This window comes from Pelophylax lessonae (genome assembly GCF_965119305.1).
Source record: "Pelophylax lessonae genome assembly, chromosome: 2".
In the NCBI taxonomy this organism is placed as follows: domain Eukaryota; kingdom Metazoa; phylum Chordata; class Amphibia; order Anura; family Ranidae; genus Pelophylax; species Pelophylax lessonae.
Window position 1 is genome coordinate 615,093,527 of NC_138769.1, and position 23,819 is coordinate 615,117,345.

A 23,819-nucleotide genomic window follows, 5' to 3' on the forward strand; every position below is an offset into this window, starting at 1 on the left:
TAGTAGTGTCTGTCCACCCGTCCACTGAGTCAGTCCAATCCACTATCTAGCTTGTGTCTATCTATTTTTTCTAGCAGTTTTGCACTGACTGTGCTGCAGTCAGTGCAAAACTGCTAGAAAAAAAAATAGACATTGGATTGGAGTCCGTGCCAGTGGTCTACTGCTGCAGTAGCGCACCATTCACTGCTGCAATTAATTTAATTCACTACTGCAGTAGGGATTTAAAATGACTGCAGTGAGTGCCCTAGTGCAGCGGTAGTCCACTGACTCCAATCCACTGTGTAGCTGCTGCCTTGCTTTATTTCTAGCAATTTTGCACTGACTGCAGTAGTTGCAGTGAGTGCCCTACTGCAGGGATAATCCTCCACTAACTCCAGTCCAATCCACTGTGACATGTGTAGCTGTTTCCTTGCTTTTTTTCTAGCAGTTTTGCACTCACTGCCATACTGTAGAGGTAGTCCTCCACTGACTCCAGTCCAATCCACTGTGTATGTGACATGTGTAGCTGTTGCCTTGCTTTTCTAGCAGTTTTGCACTGACTGCAGTAGTTGCAGTTAGTGCCATACTGCAGAGGTAGTCCTCCACTGACTTCAGTCTAATACACTGTGTACGTGTAGCTGTTGTTCTAGCAGTTTTGCACTGACTCCAGTGGTTGCAGTGAGTGCCATACTGCAGAGGTAGTCCACTGACTCCAGTCCAATCCACTGTATAGCTGTTGCCTAGCTTTTTTTTCTAGCAGTTTTGCACTGCCTGCTGTAGTTACAGTGAGTGCCATACCACAGAGGTAGTCCATCGACTCCAGTCCAATTCACTGTGTAGCTGTTGCCTAGCATTTTTTCTAGCAGTTTTGCACTGACTGCACTGCAGTAGTGAATTAAAATTATTGCAGTGAGTCCACTACTGCAACACTTTATTATGCATTAATGCACAATCCGATGTGAAATGCAAATGTCCCTGCAATTAAAGTTTTCCTATCAGTTTTTATGCAGTTAAGGTGTGAAGAACAAGCCCTTAATGTTAAAAATGTTAATAAATAAAGATTTATATGTTCAGTAAGAGATTTGTGTCAAAACTTTTGGGGTTTTTTTTTTGCAAAATTTTACGTGTGAAAATATCGGCCGGTACCGATATGCGATCAGCAAAATATCGGTATCGGCAACGAAAAACCGATATCGGTCGATCACTAATTTAAGTGTATATATACAGTACTGTTCACAAGTTTTAGGCAGCTGTGAAGAAATGTTGTAAAGTAAGAATGCTTTCAAAAATATATATTTTAATTATTGTTATCAATTTAAAAAATGCAAAGTGAGTGAACAGAAGAAAAATATAAATCAAATTTTGGTGTGACTACCCTTTGGTTTCAAACCAGCATCTGTTCTTGCACAAAGTCTGGGATTTTGTAGGATTAGAGTCAGGTGTATGATTAACCAATTATACCAAGCAGGTGCTAATGATCACCTATTTCACACGTGGGTTGAAACACAGTCATTAACTGAAACACAGCTGAGTAGGAGGCTCAAAACTAAGGGAGGAACAGCCAAACTCTGCTACTAAGGTGAGGTTTCATGTCACAGGTCATCCACAATGGCAAGACTGAGCACAGCAACAAGACAAGGTAATTTATACTGCATGAACAAGGTATCTCCCAGGCAAAGATTTTAAAGCAGACTGTGGTTTTAGGATGTGCAGTTCAAGCTCTTTCGAGGAAGCACAAAGAAACGGGCATTGTAGAGGACCATAGATGAAGTTGTCAGCCAAGGAAACAGTGCAGCAGATGAAAGACATCATGCTTACTTCCCTTCAACATCAGAAAACGTCCAGCAGTACTGTCAGCACACTGGAACTGGAGGAGACTAGTTGGACCCAGGTACATCCATTTGCAGTCTGCAGAGGTCTGGCCAGAAATCCAAAAAAAAAAAAAATCATACCTCAGACGTGGAAGGCAACTCAACAATACACAAAAACATTGGAACTGGGGTGCAGAAAACCAGCAGCCGGTACTCTGGACTGATGAGTCAAAATATAAAATATTTGGCTGTAGCAGGATTCAGTTAGTTAGGTGAAGGGCTGGAGAGTTGTACAATAAAGAGTTTCCGCAGGCAACAGTGAAGCATGGTGGAGGGTTCCTTGTAATTTTAGGGCTGCATGTCTGTAAATGGAGTTAGAGATTTATTTAGGAACAATGGTGTCCTCAATGCTGAGTAATACAGACAGATACTTATACATCATGCCATACCATCAGGGAGGTGTGTGTGAATGGTTCCAATTTTTTTTTTTTTTTTACAGCAGGACAAGGACCCCAAACATACAGATAATGTCAACTATCTTCAGTGCCAAAAACAATGAGTCCTGGGAAGTGATGGTTTAGCCCCCACAGAGCCCGGATCCCAACATGGAGTCTGTCTGGGATTACAAGAAGAGACAGAAGGATTTGAGGCAGCCTACATCCACAGAAGATCTGTGGTTCGTTCTCCTAGATGTTTGGAACAACATACCTCAGGAGTTCTTTCAAAACCTGTGTAGAAGCATACCTAGAAGAATTGATGCGGTTTTGAAGGGCGGTCACACCAAATATTGATTTGTATTTTTCTTGTTGTTCATTTACTTTTCATATTATTAATTAAAAAAAATAAAACACTTCTGTTTCTGAAAGAAATCTTAAATTTACACCATTTTTTCACACCAGCCTAAATCTTTTGCACAGTACTGTATGTGCATGTATAGCAAAAAAAAAAGAAGCAGCTTGTTATTCTTTTTTTTTTTGCACTACACTACAAATCTCAATAGCCAACACTGATCTTGGACTGTCTATGCAGTGGGAATGCTTTTAAAAATGCATCCCAAAAAAAAGACACAAAAAATCTCAGAATCCCCAAAGAGTTAAGTGGATGCAGGGATCCCCCCGCTGGGCTATTGTATTCTTACAGCGGGGTCTCCCCTATTCCACTCCACCTCCCCCTCGTCAGAATAAACTGATCAGTTTTGCAGCCGTTAATCGAATGATGGTTTTTGTGGGACTGTTGACAGAAGTCAGTCTAACAACAGCTTTTGTTGAACAGAGAGTGTTACACATGGATTGAAATTCGGCCCGTCCTGCTGAACCAGCTGAATTTCATTATTTTGTATACCCAGCTTAAATAGGTTGTAAACCCCTTTTGTTTACATTTACCTATAGGTAAGCCTACATTAAGTCTTACCTATAGGTGCTATAAATATCTCCTAAACATGCACCGTTTAGGAGATATTTACAGTGTATGCAGCCGATGACGTCATCGGCGCATGCGCTCTGAAGAAACGGCCACCCATGTTCCATGAAACGCGCCCCCCGGCCAATCAGATGGCCGGAGGACGAGATCCAGTAAGCAGGAGGGCCGGACATGTCGGCCGTCCTGTCGACACTGAGGGGGCTTCATTTTTAGGTAAGTACTTCATAATGAGCTAGTATGCATACTAGCTCATTATGCCTTTGTCTTTACAGGTTTTTTTTTTTTTTTTCCTTTCACATTTTTTAAACAGGTTTACTTCCTCTTTAAAGTAGAACTATAGGCAAAATGTATCTTTTTTTTTTTTTCATTTTTGGATAGAGCAAAAGAGTTATATCTCCTCTGATTTGTTTTTGCCATCAGTGTCCTATTGTGTAGATTTCCCTCCACTTCCAGTCCCATAAGCCAAACAGTGAGAGGAAATCACTTCATATTAACCACTTGCCAACCAGCCGCCACAGACACACAGCAGCAGGTTGGGCAAGTTCCTGCCAAAGGACGTACCCATACATCGCCTCGCGGGAGCGATCGTGGGGCGCACCCATTTGCCAGAGGGGAAGCTGATCTGCGGGCACGATTGACGCCGGCCACCTGCGATCGATCCCCGTGAAGACAGAACATCGGTCTATCGTTGTAAACACGGCAGACTGCTGTTCTGTCAGCAATGAACACAGGGCTTGCGTTCCTCCTATTTAGGAACACAGGTCCCTGTGTTTATTCCATAAGTACATCCCCCACACAGTGAGAAAGCACCCCCTAGGGACAAATTTAACTCTTTGAGCACCCCAAGTGTTAACCCCTTCCCTGCCAGTGTCATAAGTGCAGTAACAGTGCATATATTTAGCACTGATTACTGTAGTAATGTCACTGGTCCCCCATAAAAGTGTCAAAAAAGTCACTTAGGTGTCCGATCTGTCTGCCCCCAAATAGCGCAGTCCCAAAACAATGAAAAATCTTTCCCCTAGTTTGTAGACGCGACAACTTTTAAGCAAACCAATCGATATACACTTATTGGAATTTTCCCCCCAAAAATATGTGGCAGAATACAAATTAGCCTAAAATTACAAAATGTAATATTTTTTTTATTGGGAATGGTATATAGCTGAAAGTGAAAAATAGTTTTTTTTCAGAATTGCTTTTTTTTTTTTTTTTTTTTTTTTTTTTTTTTTTTTTATAGCGCAAAAAAAAAAAAAAAAAAATGCAGAGGTGATCAAATACCACCAAAATAAATCTCTATTTGTGGGGAAAAAAAAAGGACATCAGTTTTATTTGGGTACAGCGTCACACAACCGTGCATTTGTCAGTTAAAGTAACGCAGTGCCGAGCCGCAAAATAGGGCCTGGTCATTAGGGGGCAAATCCTTCTGGTCTTAAAGTGGTTAAGGGAATTCCTTGGGGACTCCAAGATCACTGGAACTAATGTCCCCATTGGAAGATTTCCTCTCTATAACTTTTCTGGGGACGACCCTAAATTTGGTATTTTCTTTTCACTTTTAAGGATAATGGTAAACAGGAAAAATAGAGAGGGCGTATCTCCCTAACGGGGGCACAGACAGCAATAAAGACTGAAAAGTGTTCTAAACCACTTTTACTCTATACAAAAAAAAAAAAAGCCATTTGTTATACTTTAAATGTAGCTGTAAATTGCTTGCCATTACTATGATCTATCACCTAACCAAAATAATTCACCAACCCCTGATATTCAGGGCAATATTACATATGTTCTACTTGTTCTTTGTATACAAAGTAGATCCAAGAAACAATAACGAGAATTTTGCCCTTTATCCTAAACACACTAACCCTACAATAAATCCTACCTAAAAACACATTGTGACTTTTAATCCTTGTCATTACCTTTGACCCCCAACACCAACCTAGATCAAGCCCTAATCTAGGCATTTTATATATATATATTTTACACGTATTTTGTTAACACTCTTCTCTGACTAGAGAAAAAAAAAAAAAAAGATACAAGAGGAGATTTACTAAGTCCCCGTTCACATGCAGGCGACGCTACTTTCAGGGGCGACCTCCGAGGTCGCGGTGCGAGCAGCGCGCCGCGACCTCGGAGCGGCCGCCACGGACTTCATAACATTGAAGTCTATGGCGGTCGCCTCCTGGTCGCCCCAAAGAAGCTCCAGACCCTTTTTCTAAGTCGGAGCGACTTGTGTCGCTCCTATTAGAACGGGTCCACAGCTTCCCTATGGAAGGCGACCTGCGGCGACCTGTGAGGCGACCAGGTCGCCTCACAGGTCGCCTTAATGTGAACGGGGGCTAAGACTGCAGCAGACAGAACCTGGAGCAGCTGTGCATGGTAACCAGCTTTTATTTTTTATTTTCAAAGCTTAAGGCACCTTTCACACGGATACGTTGTTGTGTTTACTCTGCAAGAAAACCGTTTCCCTTTAAATCCTTTGGGACTTTTCAGACCACTGCGCTGTTGGTACGGTGCATTTTGAAAAGTCCTGCATGCTGCATCTTTGGTGCGGTGCTGAAAACCAAACCAAAAAAGCAGCTTCCTATTTAAATGAATTGAAATTGTGGCAAAATCGCAGTACAAAATGCACCGCGATGTGCGTTTTTGTCACATGTCCATTTTTCACGTGCAGGCAACCCTAAAACGCACAGGAAACACAGCAAAACATTTGCTACAGAGCAGTGTGAAAGGGCCCTTACTTAACAAAATGAAGTTAGAAGCTGATTGGTTTCTATGAACAGCTGCTATTAATAAACTCCCTGCATTATAGCTTTCTCTCCATCCAGAGGGGAAAGACCGTATAGGGGGCATCACAGCTACCATGTAGTCAGTCCGGATTATTAGAGACCTGGAGCCCTCAGTGACAGCTCAGTCTCTGTGGTGAGAGCATGCTATGGAGTGCACATCAAGCACAAACACTGAGCGCATATACATGTGGTACACCTCTGATGAGATGACGCATGTGTGAGCGCAGCATGACAGGTTAAGTTTGACAAAATTTCTAACCACTCCCCATGCCGTAAAAAACTAAAATTTCTGGTAGGAGTTCCACTTTAAAATCTGATACAACTTGTCAAACACTATACAGACGAGTGACCTTGTATATGACTTATTTAATTGCTGTGGATACTTTTATTAAAGTGACCGTAAAGGCTGACGTTTTTTACCTTCATGCATTCTATGCATGAAGGTAAAAAACCTTCAGTGTGCTGCTCGCCCCTTCAGCCCACCCCCCCCCTCATACTTACCTAAGCCCCATCTCGATCCAGGGATGTGCACAAGGCCCGGGGGTCTCCTGGGTCTCTTCCTCCTGATTGACTGAAATGCAGCAGTCATTGGCTCCAGTGGCTGTCAATCACAGCCAGTGAGCCAGGGGCGGGGCTGAGCCACGCTGTGTCTTATGGACAAAGAGCCGGCTCAGGAGCAAGCACGCACAAATGCCCCCACAACAAGCGGCTTGCTATGGAGGGCACTTGACAAGGTGGAGTGGCAAGCAAGGTATCCGAGACGAAGAGGATCGGGGCTTCTCTGTGCAAAACCATTACACAGAGCAGGTAAGTATAACCTGTCTCTTTTTTTATAAAATTCCCTTTACAATTACTTTAAGTTCCGAAAACACAAGAAAAAAAATTAATCCGGGTAATGTCTGCATTCATTACAATACCTGACAAGTAAAGGCTCAGGGACTTTCACCAACAGTCTAACAATGAAATAAGGAAAGGTGAATACAGGCATACCCCATTTTAAGTACACTCACTTTATGTACACTCGCGAGTACGGACACAGCCTGGTCAGCTTGGCATGGCGCTACTCCTGGTTTTTAACATCGGCGTCTATGGGAAATCTAGGTCAGCTTGACATGGCACTACTCCCAAACCATAAGAGACAGGGATACCAAACTTAGGGAGCACCGAGAGGGGGACCCAGGACTATAACATATCCTATTTGTGGCCGGCCAGGTTGCCTAGGTAATCTACCATGTCATAGTCCTGAATCCCCTTAACATGCTCCCCAAGCTTGGTGTCCTTGTCACTTATGGTTTGGGAGCAATGCCATGTCAAGCTGACCACGATTTCCTATGGAGCTAGTGTATTTACATGCATTGAGAAATGAAAAAAGGTATTGCTTCACTTTAAGTACATTTTCGTTTTATATACATGCTCTGGTCCCATTGTGTACTTAAAAGTGGGGTATGCCTGAACATGGTATAATAGACACAACAACTTGATTTCGTGAAAATCAGACCACAGAATTTCATCACATCCTCACAAATATAACTTAACCCCCACAATGCAGAACGCATCAGGTAACATTTGTGTACAAAACATTAATGAAAAAAAATAAAATAATATTTGGTCAATTTAATGCAGAAACAAATCCGTCACAACAAAACAGAAATACATATTTATAGATACCATCCCAAAAATCGACACTATTAGGACACTGCACATGCAGCTTCATATTATACTTTGGGATAAGTATAGGACTTTACCAGTGCCAACCATTACTAAGCAACAATTGTTTCCCTGCAGCTATTACCCAAATTACTGACATCCCAGAGGCAAAGCAACCTCATCCCACGCTGGAAACTTCTGTTAGCTCAGTGGCTTGGCTTATATACATAGCACCAATCAACTCTTACAGGATCCAAGGACTAAGCACGCAGCAACACAAAAATTACATCATAAATTACAATACAGAATATACATAAAGTATAACTAAACACCAACTGTCAGGTTTTTACTGCTGCTCATCTCCAACTAGGGGGATTCACCTGATTTGTCCCGTTTACAGTTAACAAGAAAATCACCAGAACAGGAACACATAAATTTAAAAGAATAAAAACGGGGGGGGGGGGGGGGTTTAACCCTTTCTAACCCTATGCAAATGAAAAAAAGGTTTTCTTGGAGTTTATTTGTATCACACCCACTTATAGGATTTGGCTTTGCATAGAAAATACATAGTCAGTCCTCCCATGATGATCCTATCAATACCTCTTCAATGACCCTCTTCAATGCTGCCGGCCTCCCTCTCCCTGGGATTGTTTTAGGATGGAAAGAGGGCCAATAAATATGTAATTTACCCTCCCCTTCCGTTTCTGAACACAGTGAATGATCAGGTACTATGCTTCAGTTTGTGAATGAAGAGACTGTGCAGAGCGCTTCCTATACAGCTAAGGCTGCAGATATAGGGATTGAGGATTGTGTCCTCAATCACTTTCAGACATCAGATTTAGACCCCTGATATCTCATCAAAGTCACACAACAAGGCTGCTAAAATAAAATTGTAAAAAAAAAAAAAAAAAAAAAAAAAAAAAACTACTGACGCCATCTACTGCCCTCTGGATAGTAACTTTGGGTTATGAGTAAGCGCTTTGTGCATAAAACATGTTACTCAGCCTGTCTTTTGATATTGCCATGATGTTTTTTTCCTTACAGGACTGAAAGAGGAAGTAAACTGTGCATAATTTGTACCTATAGGTATTGTAAATATCTCCTAAATTTATACCGTTTAGGAGATCTTTACATTACATGCTGCCAATGACGTCATTAGTGCATGCTCTCTGAAGGAATGGCCCCCCCCCATGCTGTGCCGTGAATGACAGATCCCCCATGCATGCGTGGGAGTGACATCATTGCGGCTCTGGCCTGTCACACAGCTGGAGTCAGTGGACCTGGAAGGAAGACCTGGTAAAGATGGGCACTGCCTCCAGTGATTATATTGAATCGCTGGAGGGCTTAGTTTTCAATAAAGTTTCACATAATGTGCTAGTATGCGATGCATACTAGCACATTATGCCTTTACCTCGCAGGTCCTAAAAAAAATAAAATAAATAAATAACCAGCAGTTTACAACTGCTTGAATAAAGTATCCCATTTTCCATTACATTGGTTTGCAGTGATCCACTTGCATTTCTAGCCAGAGGTGAACAGTATCTGCTATGTGGATTGGGGTCTGAGGAGGAAAGGCAACCTGGAGCAGTGTTGTTTTTAGCACCGTCCACTGACTTACTGACTGAATTATTTTTAAAGTGACATTTGTTTTATTATATTTTTCGAGTTTTTCCTTACTATTTGGTTAGGCTTTGATAGTTAAGAGAGGAGCTCCAGTCTCCCCCCCCCCCCAAAACAATTAAAAGTCAGCAGTTACAAATACTGTAGCTGCTGACAATTAAGGGGGACACTTTCTGCATCCTAGCCGGTTGTTCAATCGGCTTCAGGTCCAGGCACTTTAGGTAAGAGAAAGTGGCAGTGAAGCATTTCAGCTTTACAGGCGGTTTCCTACTGCGCATGCACGACTCGCGCAGCACTTTCTGAATGAGTCTGCAGGGGAAAGGAGGAGGGGCTGAACATAGTCATAGATCACCATGGTCCCCTCCCCCCGAAAGAAAGTGGCAAGTGGGACAGTGGATGAGGGGGGGGGGGTACAAATATACAAACGGGGCCTTTCTTTTTGGGTGGAGCCCCACTTTAATTTCTTCCAAAAAAAATACACAAAACCGATTTCGATCCCCAATGATTTTTGATCTCTTTCAAGTTGTTCAGGTGGCAAGAGGTGAAGCTCTGTTAACTTCTACCATCCAATCACATGCAAAATAGTTTTTCCGTGCATGTGAACGTATTTCAATGGTCAGAATAAATTATTATTCTGGTCGATGAAATTAATACCCCGTGTCTGCCAAAATGCTGCTGCCAAGAGGAAAGGCATTTAGAAGAGCTTGACAACTGTGTGCATGGGGTCAAAATCCTCCCAGTGGTGACATACATTGAAATGAAAATTTGACAACAGTTCTAACCCTTCCCCACTCTATCTAAAACTAAAAAAACAAAATCCAGAATTGGACTTCACCGTAACCATTTTCAGGAAAAATGTATCTCCGCTGCCGCGTTCAGCAGGCAATACCTCCCACCAAACACAACCCATTCAACTGAATGGGACACCCCGTAACTGCAGGCAATGCATGCGGATGCTGTGTGCCAGTGCAGGTTTTAAAGATTTAAAACAAGCAGCGAGTTGGTGATATTAACATCCTCGCCGTCTGGCAAATGCCCTCTGAAGAGTGTCCTGAACGAGGATCACTCTGCAGAGGGCACTGCGTGTGTATTCAAGGCTTTAGGGATACAGGAAATGTTATTGTGAGGAGGCCTTAGTCTGGGACAGAACTCTCTGCTCCACTATGTACTAAATATTATCAAATTAAATATCTCCAAAACTATACTGCTAAAGACATAAGATTTTCCTGTACATGTGCTTTTATCAATACATAACTGAAAAAAAAAAAAAAAAGGTTTCTCAGCAGAAAATTTGCATTTTAGTAAACAGAAAAATGCAGACATGCAGAAATGATCTGTTCCCACAAGTAAATCCTACAATCGAAGGGAATTCCTGCATATATTTTCTGTTCCCCAGCCAATGCATAGATATGCAGTATCGATCTAACTCGATGTAAACACTGCATATGAAATACAAACAAAATTTGTGTGCCTATTCCACTAGCCATAGACTATGACATCCACACATTTCTATGGATACAGTATACAAACAGGAATAATGCACATTGTCAACACACTGCTCAGCAAACCTGTCACTGAATACAGATATCAATAAGATATTACCTTTCACACGCGCTCAGGAAAAATGACAGCTGGAATTTGATTTAGCAAAATTCCAGTACAATTTAATCGCTTTATTCTTGTTTGTATTGCTTGATCACAAGATATATTGTGAAGATGTACAGGATTGCACAGACAGCCAAACATCAAAAGAAGAAACCTTGACATGTTTCACACACAGGGCCTAATCCTAAGAAGGAATTTGATTGGTTGCTACAACCTGTTTTGGTACAATAGAGAATGGTTGATACACTTGTCTGTATGTTTTTGCTGCAAGTGTCCTATAGGAAAGATTTACCTTCACTACCGATCCTGAAAACACAATAAGAAATGAGTCATTCTTGGATAATTGTCACTGCAACAGGTGTCCCCACTGGAAGATTTCTCAAGTTTCTGTGACGACTGTAAAATTTAGATTTTCCATCACTACTCTCCAAGTCAAACAGGGAGAATCTCCTACAGATCACAAGAAAAAAACTGAAAAAAACACCACAACAAAGGGTTTGCCCCCCTTCTCCACTTTAAGGCCAGGTTCACACACATGCGATCGGGTGCGGGTTTGCCCACATCCATTTCGCATGACAGGAGAGTGTGATCGGTTCTCAATGAATCCAGTTCACACATCTTTGGGATGGCCACGGCAAGCATTTAAAAAAGGACCCTGTGCTTCTTTGGTTCTGATTTAGGTGCGAATTCAGGCACAAATTTGGACCCGATTTGCACCTGAGCTGGTAAACAGGGGCACCACGGCTGCAGCATACGTGAACCCAGCCTCAAGGATAAGTTCATCTCTTTCATAAAATGTTACACCCATATTCAGGGAGAAACATGGTATGAAAGGACCGGCCCCTGCTCCCTCCGGCTCCATTCACACCTGAGCGTATCCTTTTCAGGCATTTGTTTGGGCCTTTTAACCTCCCTGGCGGTATGATTATTTTGGATTTTAGGTGCTGAAAGCGGTACCATTATTTTGCATGTAATTCTTGTGAATGAGCAGCCCAAACCAACTGTATACATTTATTATAGATAGATAGTATATATATATATATATATATATATATATATATATATATATATATAATGTATACAGTTGGTTTGGGCTGCTCATTCACAAGAATTACGTATATATTTACATAAAAAGTACAGTAAAACAACAGGAAAGGGCACTGGGGGGCAATGTAATGTGATTTTATTTTATTTTGAACGGTATCAGTGTGTTTGGTGCATTTTACATTTGAATTTGCCGCCGGTTCCAGCCCCCGGCGGACGTCACGTCACAGGAGACGGAAGCCGAGGCTCGCAGACGATCGGGAGGAAGCTCCGCCGCCGCATACCGCCCGCATTCTTCGCTGGATCCTGGAGAAAAGGTAAGTAAAACCTCTTCCAGCATCCAGCGATCTTCTTAGCGCTACCCCGAGTGTGACTCGGGGTTACCGCTTTTGGCTCTAAATTCTTACCCCGAGTCACACTCTGGAATACCGCTAGGAAGGTTAAAGGCGTTTTTTGCTGGTGTTTGGAGGCAGGCATTGACATCTAACAAAAACACTTGTAATCAGCCAAAAAATAAGCTCATGTACTTTGAGCTTCAGGCGTTTTTCTTCTGGAGACAAAACGCTCCGATGTGAACAGGGGCCATTGAAATGAATGGGATTTTGCTTGTTGGACGTTTTATGACTTCAGAGATGAGCGTTTTACGAGCTGAAATACGCTCAGGTGTGAACAGGGCCTTAGGCTACCTTCACATCTTGGCGTTGCTATTTATAGGCATTTTTTAGGCGTTTTTACAGGTGTTTTTGTGCAGGCGTTTTTAGGTTGACAAGTGACCAATGGAAAAAAATAAAAATGCCTGTCATCTGCCCAAAAAGAAGCTCATGTACTTTTTTGAGCGTTGGGAGTTTTGCTTAAAAACGTCAAAAAGCTCAGATGTGAACAGGGGCCATTGAAATGAATAGGATTTGTCTTGTTGGGCGTTTTTTGAGCTGATCCTAGAGCAGAAAAACTCCCCAAAACGCCTACATGTGAACTTAGCCTTAGCAGGGATCATTTAAAAATGTTGGCATGTGGTAAAAGTCCCAAAAGCCTTAGTGGCTATCAACTTGTAGTTCTCAATGAACTACTACTATGGCGTTGTGAGTACTGTGGTAGTTCATATTTGCCTGTCTGTACAATGTAAGAGCAAGCAGATACACCGACAGGTTTGCAGGAGACCTGCATGGCATCAGTGATCTGGTGATTGCTGGTGCAATACTTTACAGACTCCTGCAACAAAAAATAAACGCACATTTTTTTTACCTGCAAAAAAATAAAAAAAAATGTGCATTATTTTTTGTGAAAAGGTGAATGTAGCCCTTAAATATACTCTGTGTAATAAAAAGGCAAAAAGACTATTTATAATGTTTTTAAAAAGAGCAACACTGATGCCAGTATTTATGTTACCTATTATGTACGTACCCATAGTGCTTTCATGGGAAAATATTGCACTTTACATGACTACACAGAGTAATACTTTTAAGTCAGCATGAATCCAAGACAATTTAAAGTGGATGGAAAGTCAGAACATCAACTGGCCAACCAATACATTGCCTTATATCACCCTCAGAAGTTGTGCTATTAGAAAAAAAAATTGCCATTAAATATTAGTTGCTTTTATCTGCAGTCGTGTGGCCACTATTTACCACTCTGTTTACTTTATTTGATCAGCAGAGGAGGCGCATCCCCCCCTCCCCCCAAGAATTCACATCAGCTCAGCACCTCAGTCCAGATCCCCCGATTCAGTCCCGTACTTTTGCTGGTGCCTGAGGATCCTGAATAATAAAAAGGCAGCACTGCTTCCAGGTCCTGACAGTGCTAGAGGGTCAGCCATTTCAATAGCAGCTGATCACTGTTGTCAGCCCGACACAGGCAGTAAGAGAATATGCAGGGAAATAGCAAGATCAAAAGGGTAAAATAAATGTCATCTAAGCCTAAGGCTCCTTTCAGACGGCCGCTCCGCTGCTTAAGTCCGCTGCGGGACTTTTTTTTTTTTTTTTTTCCACGGAGCGGATGACATTTCTGTCATCCGCTCCGTGTGCCCGCATATCATCCCATCCGTTTGCGGATGATATGCGGACATAATGTAAGTATATGGCACTGCGGATGTCAGCGGATGACACCGCTGACATCCGATTTTCCTTCCTTTCCATTTTTTACACGGATTGAAAAATGGGGTTCTGTTCCATTCGTAAAAACGGAACAGAACTGAAAGGAGGAAAATCGGATGTCAGCGGATGGTATTCCGCTGACATCCGCAGTGCCATTCACTTACATTGATGTCCGCAAATCATCCGCAAAAAAATAGGATGATTTGCGGACACACGGAGCGGCCGTGTGAAAGGACCCTTAGAAAACAGAACATATTATCAATGATCATATTTAGGGAAACCTTGTAAACAGAACACGTTGTCACAACAGTAATCATTTCTGATTGAATTGTTTCTCCAGCCAAAAACTGACAGACCTGGACAGGAATATCACCTAAATACAGGAAGAACACAGGAGTCCCCCTACACTGTACAGACTTCATATCGGAAACCACAATGGATCTCTCATATGGATCCGTCCAGGAGCAAATATTTGACAGCCTCCAACAGGGGCATTAACCATACACAGTTGTAAAATGTTTTGGGAGTCACAATTTTAGAGATTTATGCCAATAAACTGAAATCCCCAAAAAAAAAAAATCAGTCTTCCCTTGCGGTGGGGATGAGCACACATTGCTTGTTTAGTCTAGGGGACGATAAGAGTACTTTTACTTACCCGAACCTCCATTCCACCAGCAAAAAATAACTGCATTACTTTCTTTCAGCACAGAGCAGTGTGAGGCCATACACTGCCTTGCACCAGCTGGTGGCCACAGACGTGTGACATTTCAATAAAGTTTGTTTGACCACTTCCCACCCAAGGACGTACCCGTACATCCTTGGGTTTCAGTGGTTATACCGAGATGGTGCCAGCACTACGGGCATCATCCCAGTACTTCTTTTTGCAGCAGGCAATTCTGTAGAAGGCAGAAGTGATCTGAAGCTCATTAGCCACTCTACCACTCCTGCGGGTGGCGGAAGGTGGTCCCACCCCCCTCCCGGGTTCTCCGTGCCCATCGCGGAGGCTGGTAGTGATGTGGCTGGCGACAATGGCTGCCCTGTACAGAGAGAGAGAGAGAGAGAGAGATTGACGTCATTCTCCTCGCTCTGTAACCCTGAAAACTAGGAGCAACAAGTATTCATCACTTCCGGGTCCGCCCCTTTGTTTACCTGGGCACCATCGGCCTGAGAAGAAGCCGATCGCTTTGATCGACTGCATGGGGCCGGGGGGGGGGGGGGAGGAGAGATTTGGGGTCTAATAGACATTTAAAATAAATATAAAAAATGTAAATCACCCCATCCCACCGTGCTTACACGCAAATGCGAACTCCTACGTTACTCCCTCATGCATATGTAAATGATGATCGCATCACACGTGAGGTATTGTCGTGAATGCCAAAGCGAGAGCAATAATTCTAGCACCAGACCTGATGTGCAACTCTAAACTGGTAACCTGGAAAGGCGTTTAAAGCATTGCCTATGGAGAATTTTAAGCACTGTAGTTTGCTGCCATTCCACGGGCAGACGCAATTTTAAAGCATGACATGTTAGGTGTCTATTTACTCGGTGTAACATCATCTTTTACATCCTACAATAAAATTGGGCTAACGTGTTTTGTTTTTTCTCATAAATGTGGTTTTTCCCCAATATATTGCATTTAAAAAACCTCTGCGCAAACACCGTGTGACATAAAAAATTGCAACACACACCATTTTATTCTATAGGGTCTCTATTTAAAAAAAAAAAAATAATTGTAAGTCAAGTTTTTTAGCAAAAGAAAGAGGATTTTTACATGGGAGGAGCGAAGTGTCAGAATAGGCTTGGGAAGGAAAACAAAAAGTGAACAGCGAGATGCGCTGAGATTGGTGCACCAGCACTGCACTGATCTGGCCAGATCACACCGCACCACACACCAGCCGCTGTGCTGGTGTGATCATACCCCAAGCCAAAAGTTTTAACAATGACCGGAGTGTCACTTTGGGGGAAAGTAAACCCATCAATTTAACAGTTTAAAAAAAACAGCTACATTCCCGGTGTTCCGTGAGAATTACCTACCCGTGAGAAAAACCTACCCTCGTCACTTCCGGTTCACGGCAGTGTGTGTAACACGAGCAGTTACATTAAAACAGCTGTGCTGCAATACGAGTCATCCTCGCTCCTGTCCCGGTCACTTCCCTCATCTCCGATAGTAAATATAAAAGCGGCGGCGGCTGTATGAAAAGATAAATCACGGAGCCGCCAGCCGCTTTTATATTTACTAGCCGAGAGCAGGGAAGTGACAGGGACAGGAGCAGAGATGAGTAATATTGCAGCACAGCTGTTTTAATGTAACCCCCGCGTAGGTAGGTTTTTTTCACGGACACCGTGCTCGTTTCATGCTAGTACGCATGCGCACTAGTCTGATTCTCAGCTGCTCTATTAGGTATTCGGGGCTGTGAGCATGCACACTGCTGCGCTGCTCAGCTGTTCCTCGCCGGAAGTGACGAGGGTAGGTTTTTCTCACGGGGTAGGTAATTCTCACGTTACACCGGCACATGCCAGGAATATAAACGTCACATTTGTTGGTGCTCTCATCCAAACTGGAGTCACGTGTGCAGCATCATGGCATTTGAAAATAAAACAAAGACCAAAATGGCAGCTTCCTTGGCTGAAAATAATAGGAGGGTTTACCTCCATTTTAACCACTTAAGCCCCGGAAGAATTTACCCCCTTCCTGACCAGAGGGTATTTTGCAATTTGGCACAGCGTGACTTTAACAGACAATTGCGCGGTCGTGCGACGCTGTACCCAAATGAAATTGACGTCCTTTATTTCCCCCACAAACAAAGCTTTTTTTTTTTTTTTTTTTTTTTTTTTTTTTTTTTTTAGGGGTATTTGATCACCTGTGTGATTTTGTAATAATGCGCTATAAACAAAAAAAGAGTGACAATTTTGCAAAAATAACAATATTTTTCAAATTATTTTATATGAAATTCCCCAAAAAATGTAAAAAATCAAATTTTTTTAACATTTTAGGCCAATTTGTTTTCTGCTACATATGTTTGGTAAAAAAAAATCAGAATAAGTGTATTTTGATTGGTTTGCGCAAAAGTTATTGCGTTTACTAACTAAGGGAAATATTTGTAATTTTTACTGTTTTTTTTTTTTTTTTTTTTAACGAGTAATCGATCTGCGATTTTTTTTGAGGGACTGCGACATTGCGGCGGACAGATCAGACCCTTGACTGACATTTTTTACACTTTTGGGGGGTACCAGTGACATTACTACAGTAATCAGTGCTATATATATGCACTGTTACTGTAAAAATGACACTGGCAGGGAAGGGGATAACTTTATTGGAGAGGGAGGGGTTAAGTGTGTCCCTAGGGCGTGTTTCTTACTGTTGTGGGATGTGGCTTTTCATGTAACAGCAGAGATCTACGGTCCTACATAGCAGGACCGTATGATCTCTGCTGTTACACAGGGAAGGATGACAGGCGGCTTTGTTTACATTAGCCGCCTGCCTTTCTCCCTCTGTAACCGACGATCGCGAGTGACCGGCGGACATCACACGCGCGGGGATCCCAGTGAGCGAGCAGCGGCGGGAGCGCGCCTCCGGTGGCGCGTGCTCGCCCCCTATTGGCTCGCAGGCGAGTGACGAACGGGTACGTCACTTTGCCTGCACGGGGCTGACCGCTGCAGTATATGTACTTGCAGCGGTCGGCAAGAGGTTAAAGCTGAACTCCACCCAAAAGGGGAAGTTCCACTTGATTGCAGTTTGCACCCTACCCCCCTCCGCTGCCACATTTGGCACTTTTTTGGGAGAGGGGAGCGAATACCTGTCAAAACCAGGTACCCGTTCCCACTTTCGCGTAATATTGCCACTCTACGAAACTTCCAGCCAGGCCTCCTTTATCCCCACCCCCGCCTTCTGGGAGACACACAGGTCCCAGAAGACAGCGGGACCATTCAGAAAGTACAGTGCGACTTGCACATGCGCAGTAGGAAACAGTTTCCCTTAATGACAAATCTGTTAGGGGAGCTGACACCACAGGATTCCAGGACAGGCAAGGGTCCTTATATTTAAAGTCAGCAGCTTCAGCATTTATAGCTGCTAACTTTTAATTTTTTCATTTGCAAGCTGGAACTCCGCTTTAAGCACAGACTGCACTGTAAGCCCTCAATCATACAGACTTAAAGGGAATCTGTTACATCTTATTTGTATCTGAATTTTATATTTTTCCTAAAAAGTAAACAAATGTTGGCACCAGGAAGCTTGGCTTAGAAGCACCACATAGCCCAGCTCAATAGCCCTGTACACTTGTACAAAGCTGGCCAGTTCAGCAGGAGCCAGACGACTTTCCATATCAGTCTGTTCCAACAGAAACTGGTCCAACTACTGGCTTGTGTCGAACGGTCTTGCTGGAAAACCAGCATTCAGTGTATTGCAGTGGTGATGGGGGGGGGGGGGGGGGGTAGTCAGAATACAACAACCATTTGTGATGATTTGTGGATCGGTCAGGTTTTTTGTTCAACCAGCTGGGTATGCACTGATCATGTATTCTTCGCTTTACTGCTGAGCCAATCCCCGGAAGATCACCAGACGTATCTCCATAGCCAGCAATACACAGTGTACATATAACAGCAATCTCCTCTAATGACAACCAAGCTTCCCAATTTTCAGTGAGGAAGTGGCCTATGTCCCAGGGAAAGACTCGCTTAAGGTGTACCTGTACCCAAAATGTTTATTTTTAATTTGGATAGAGCTGGGAGAGATCTGAGAGCCAACCTGCTTTTACTGCAGTCTGAAGCTTCGCTATATAAACTCCTTTCCTGTCTGATAAAAAGGTTGTCCTAAGAACAGGAAGTGAGAGGAAATCTCTATTACAGAGCCCCTGGTGCCAGTAAAACCTGATGGGGGTTTTGATCTTTCCCCTTTCTATCCTAAACATAAAAGGTTTGGTGTACACATACACTATACAAGTCAGGACAAGAGGAGGCTGCAGCCAGCTCCAGTGCTGCCCTTTCCCATGATTCTCATTAGGACCTGACCCTGACGATTTCTACGTTTCCCTCACCTCTCTGTACCCCACAAATATCATAGAGGGGGTCCTTAGTGCCAGATCTTACAGAGCCCCACACACAACAAAAGGTCGGTGCAAAGCACCCATGTCCTGCGTTCCGAGTAGTGTGATTCTCCATCCACCTCAGCCACAATCACGCAGATATTGAGAACTATCGACTTGGCAACACTGGAAAGCTTCGGCCTTGCAGCCCCTTACAAGACCAGGGTAGTCTGAGACCACTGAAAACGACAAAACAAACACAAGGGCGTACCGGCCTAGTGCATTATCCCCTAAAAAGGTTTATTCAAATAAAAAAGGTATAAAAATACTCACAAACGAGTTCTTGATAAAAGCATATCAAATTGGTACGTTGTCATCAGCATCGAGATCAAAGGTTGTACCGTCCCCTGAAACTGGAAAGGCTTACGCGTTTCGAGGCTTAGCCTCTTCCTCAGAGCCTCGAAACACGTAAGCACACCCTTTGATCTCGATGCTGATGACAACGTACCAATTTGATATGCTTTTATCAAGAACTCGTTTGTGAGAATTTCTATACCTTTTATTTGAATAAACCTTTTTAGAGGATAATGCACTAGGCCGGTGCGCCCTTGTGTTTGTTTTGTTGTTTTCAGAGCCCCACACTCATCAGACAGGACACGGGTATTCTCACCCAGCACTATAGAAATGATGAAGAGCTCCACAATACACCGATCCCATCCCAGACTGCACAGGACCTACACCCAGGATCTGTCACTTCATCTACACCAACCAACAGGGAGGGGAGAAGGTGACACCATAGAGGAGAACATAACACAGGGGACACCACCACAGTGACCTGTGTGGGGGGATGGGATGGTGCAGGCAAGACCAGACATGCAAGGTGGGGACCCCTGGATGTCTGCATGGAGGACACCTCACCCCCCACAGTCCCAGTATGTCTGCATGGAGGAGGACACCTCACCCCCACAGTCCCAGTATGTCTGCATGGAGGAGGACACCTCACCCCCCCCCCACAGTCCCAGTATGTCTGCATGGAGGAGGACACCTCACCCCCCCCCCTCACAGTCCCAGTATGTCTGCATGGAGGAGGACACCTCACCCCCCACAGTCCCAGTATGTCACCATGGAGGACCCCTCACAGTCCCAGTATGTCTGCATGGAGGAGAACCCCTCACCCCCACAGTCCCAGTATGTCAGCATGGAGGACACCTCACCCCCCACAGTCCCAGTATGTCTGCATGGAGGACACCTCACCCCCACAGTCCCACTATGTCTGCATGGAGGACCCATCACAGTCCCAGTATGTCTGCATGGAGGAGAACCCCTCACCCCCACAGTCCCAGTATGTCTGCATGGAGGAGAACCCCTCACCCCCACAGTCCCAGTATGTCAGCATGGAGGACACCTCACCCCCCACAGTCCCAGTATGTCTGCATGGAGGACACCTCACCCCCACAGTCCCACTATGTCTGCATGGAGGACCCATCACAGTCCCAGTATGTCTGCATGGAGGAGAACCCCTCACCCCCACAGTCCCAGTATGTCTGCATGGAGGAGACCTCACTCCCCACAGTCCCAGTATGTCTGCATGGAGGACACCTCACAGTCCCAGTATGTCTGCATGGAGGAAACCTCACAGTCCCAGTATGTCACCATGGAGGACACCTCACAGTCCCAGTATGTCTGCATGGAGAACCCCTCACCCCCACAGTCCCAGTATGTCTGCATGGAGGAGAACACCTCACCCCCACAGTCCCAGTATGTCAGCATGGAGGACACCTCACCCCCCACAGTCCCAGTATGTCTGCATGGAGGACCCCTCACAGTCCCAGTATGTCTGCATGGAGGAGAACCCCTCACCCCCACAGTCCCAGTATGTCTGCATGGAGGAGACCTCACAGTCCCAGTATGTCTGCATGGAGGACACCTCACAGTCCCAGTATGTCTGCATGGAGGACACCTCACAGTCCCAGTATGTCTGCATGGAGGACACCTCACAGTCCCAGTATGTCTGCATGGAGGAAACCTCACCCCCCCCCCCCCCCACAGTCCCAGTATGTCACCATGGAGGACCCCTCACAGTCCCAGTATGTCTGCATGGAGAACCCCTCACCCCCACAGTCCCAGTATGTCTGCATGGAGGAGAACACCTCACCCCCACAGTCCCAGTATGTCAGCATGGAGGACCCCTCACAGTCCCAGTATGTCTGCATGGAGGAGAACCCCTCGCCCCCACAGTCCCAGTATGTCAGCATGGAGGACACCTCACCCCCCACAGTCCCAGTATGTCTGCATGGAGGAGGACACCTCACCCCCCACAGTCCCAGTATGTCTGCATGGAGGAGGACACCTCACCCCCCACAGTCCCAGTATGTCTGCATGGAGGAGAACCCCTCACCCCCACAGTCCCAGTATGTCTGCATGGAGGAGAACCCCTCACCCCCACAGTCCCAGTATGTCTGCATGGAGGAGACCTCACTCCCCACAGTCCCAGTATGTCTGCATGGAGGAGACCTCACTCCCCACAGTCCCAGTATGTCTGCTTGGAGGACACCTCACAGTCCCAGTATGTCTGCATGGAGGAAACCTCACCCCCCCCCCCCCCCCACAGTCCCAGTATGTCACCATGGAGGACCCCTCACAGTCCCAGTATGTCTGCATGGAGGAGAACCCCTCACCCCCACAGTCCCAGTATGTCTGCATGGAGGAGACCTCACTCCCCACAGTCCCAGTATGTCTGCATGGAGGACACCTCACAGTCCCAGTATGTCTGCATGGAGGAAACCTCACAGTCCCAGTATGTCACCATGGAGGACACCTCACAGTCCCAGTATGTCTGCATGGAGAACCCCTCACCCCCACAGTCCCAGTATGTCTGCATGGAGGAGAACACCTCACCCCCACAGTCCCAGTATGTCAGCATGGAGGACACCTCACCCCCCACAGTCCCAGTATGTCTGCATGGAGGACCCCTCACAGTCCCAGTATGTCTGCATGGAGGAGAACCCCTCACCCCCACAGTCCCAGTATGTCTGCATGGAGGAGACCTCACAGTCCCAGTATGTCTGCATGGAGGACACCTCACAGTCCCAGTATGTCTGCATGGAGGACACCTCACAGTCCCAGTATGTCTGCATGGAGGAAACCTCACCCCCCCCCCCCCACAGTCCCAGTATGTCACCATGGAGGACCCCTCACAGTCCCAGTATGTCTGCATGGAGAACCCCTCACCCCCACAGTCCCAGTATGTCTGCATGGAGGAGAACACCTCACCCCCACAGTCCCAGTATGTCAGCATGGAGAACACCTCACCCCCACAGTCCCAGTATGTCAGCATGGAGGACCCCTCACAGTCCCAGTATGTCTGCATGGAGGAGAACCCCTCGCCCCCACAGTCCCAGTATGTCAGCATGGAGGACACCTCACCCCCCACAGTCCCAGTATGTCTGCATGGAGGAGGACACCTCACCCCCCACAGTCCCAGTATGTCTGCATGGAGGAGAACCCCTCACCCCCACAGTCCCAGTATGTCTGCATGGAGGAGAACCCCTCACCCCCACAGTCCCAGTATGTCTGCATGGAGGAGACCTCACTCCCCACAGTCCCAGTATGTCTGCATGGAGGAGACCTCACTCCCCACAGTCCCAGTATGTCTGCTTGGAGGACACCTCACAGTCCCAGTATGTCTGCATGGAGGAAACCTCACCCCCCCCCCCCCCCCCACAGTCCCAGTATGTCACCATGGAGGACCCCTCACAGTCCCAGTATGTCTGCATGGAGGAGAACCCCTCACCCCCACAGTCCCAGTATGTCAGCATGGAGGAGAACCCCTCACCCCCACAGTCCCAGTATGTCAGCATGGAGGACACCTCACCCCCCACAGTCCCAGTATGTCTGCATGGAGGACACCTCACCCCCACAGTCCCACTATGTCTGCATGGAGGACCCCTCACAGTCCCAGTATGTCTGCATGGAGGACCCCTCACAGTCCCAGTATGTCTGCATGGAGGACACCTTACCCCCACAGTCCCAGTATGTCTGCATGGAGGACACCTTACCCCCACAGTCCCAGTATGTCACCATGGAGGACCCCTCACAGTCCCAGTATGTCTGCATGGAGGAGAACCCCTCACCCCCACAGTCCCAGTATGTCAGCATGAAGGACACCTCACCCCCCACAGTCCCAGTATGTCTGCATGGAGGACACCTCACCCCCACAGTCCCACTATGTCTGCATGGAGGACACCTCACCTCTCAGTAACTTGTGTCCCCGGTCCGCTGTCCTCTGTGAGGCGGGAATCCGGCCCTGGTTACCTGCAGGAGGCCTTCTCTCGGTCTCTCCCCTCCTCCTCCCGCAGGCTCCGTTACTTGGGCAGCTGTGTCAGGGTGGGTTGGGGCCGCGCAGTCTCCCTGGGGAGGAAGAAGAGGAGGGCAGATGGAGGAGGAGGAGGCGGCTCAGACCGCTACAGGAGGATGGAGGGACACAACATGGCTGCCCAGCCCCTCCTGCCGCCTCATTAGTCGGGGACATCATAGAAGAGCCTCCCCCTCCTCCCTTCCCTCTGTACTAACTTCGTGTACCGGGAACTCTCCCCCTATACCGGCCTGTGTATGTCTCATAGACCCGCCATGTCTAATAGTGAGAGCAACAAGTGTGAGGAGATGTCTGAGTATCAAGTACCACAGACACCTCCGACTGCACCGTATACTGTATATAGAGAGCAACAAGTCACAACACCTCATATATACATAGAGAGATAATGTCCAGTCACTGTCACCACAACTCATATACAGTATATA

At 45.6% G+C, this 23,819-nt stretch overlaps 1 protein-coding gene across 1 annotated transcript in view; it reads right to left on the reverse strand.

Moving 5' to 3' along the window:
• Positions 1 to 23,520, reverse strand: part of RDX (radixin) — a 384,898-nt gene extending 361,378 nt beyond the window's left edge. The window contains exon 1 of the mRNA XM_082244940.1: positions 23,271 to 23,520. The gene's annotated coding sequence lies outside the window, so the exon portion shown is untranslated. The remainder of the gene's footprint in view (positions 1 to 23,270) is intronic.
• Between the last annotated feature and the right edge of the window lie 299 nt (positions 23,521 to 23,819).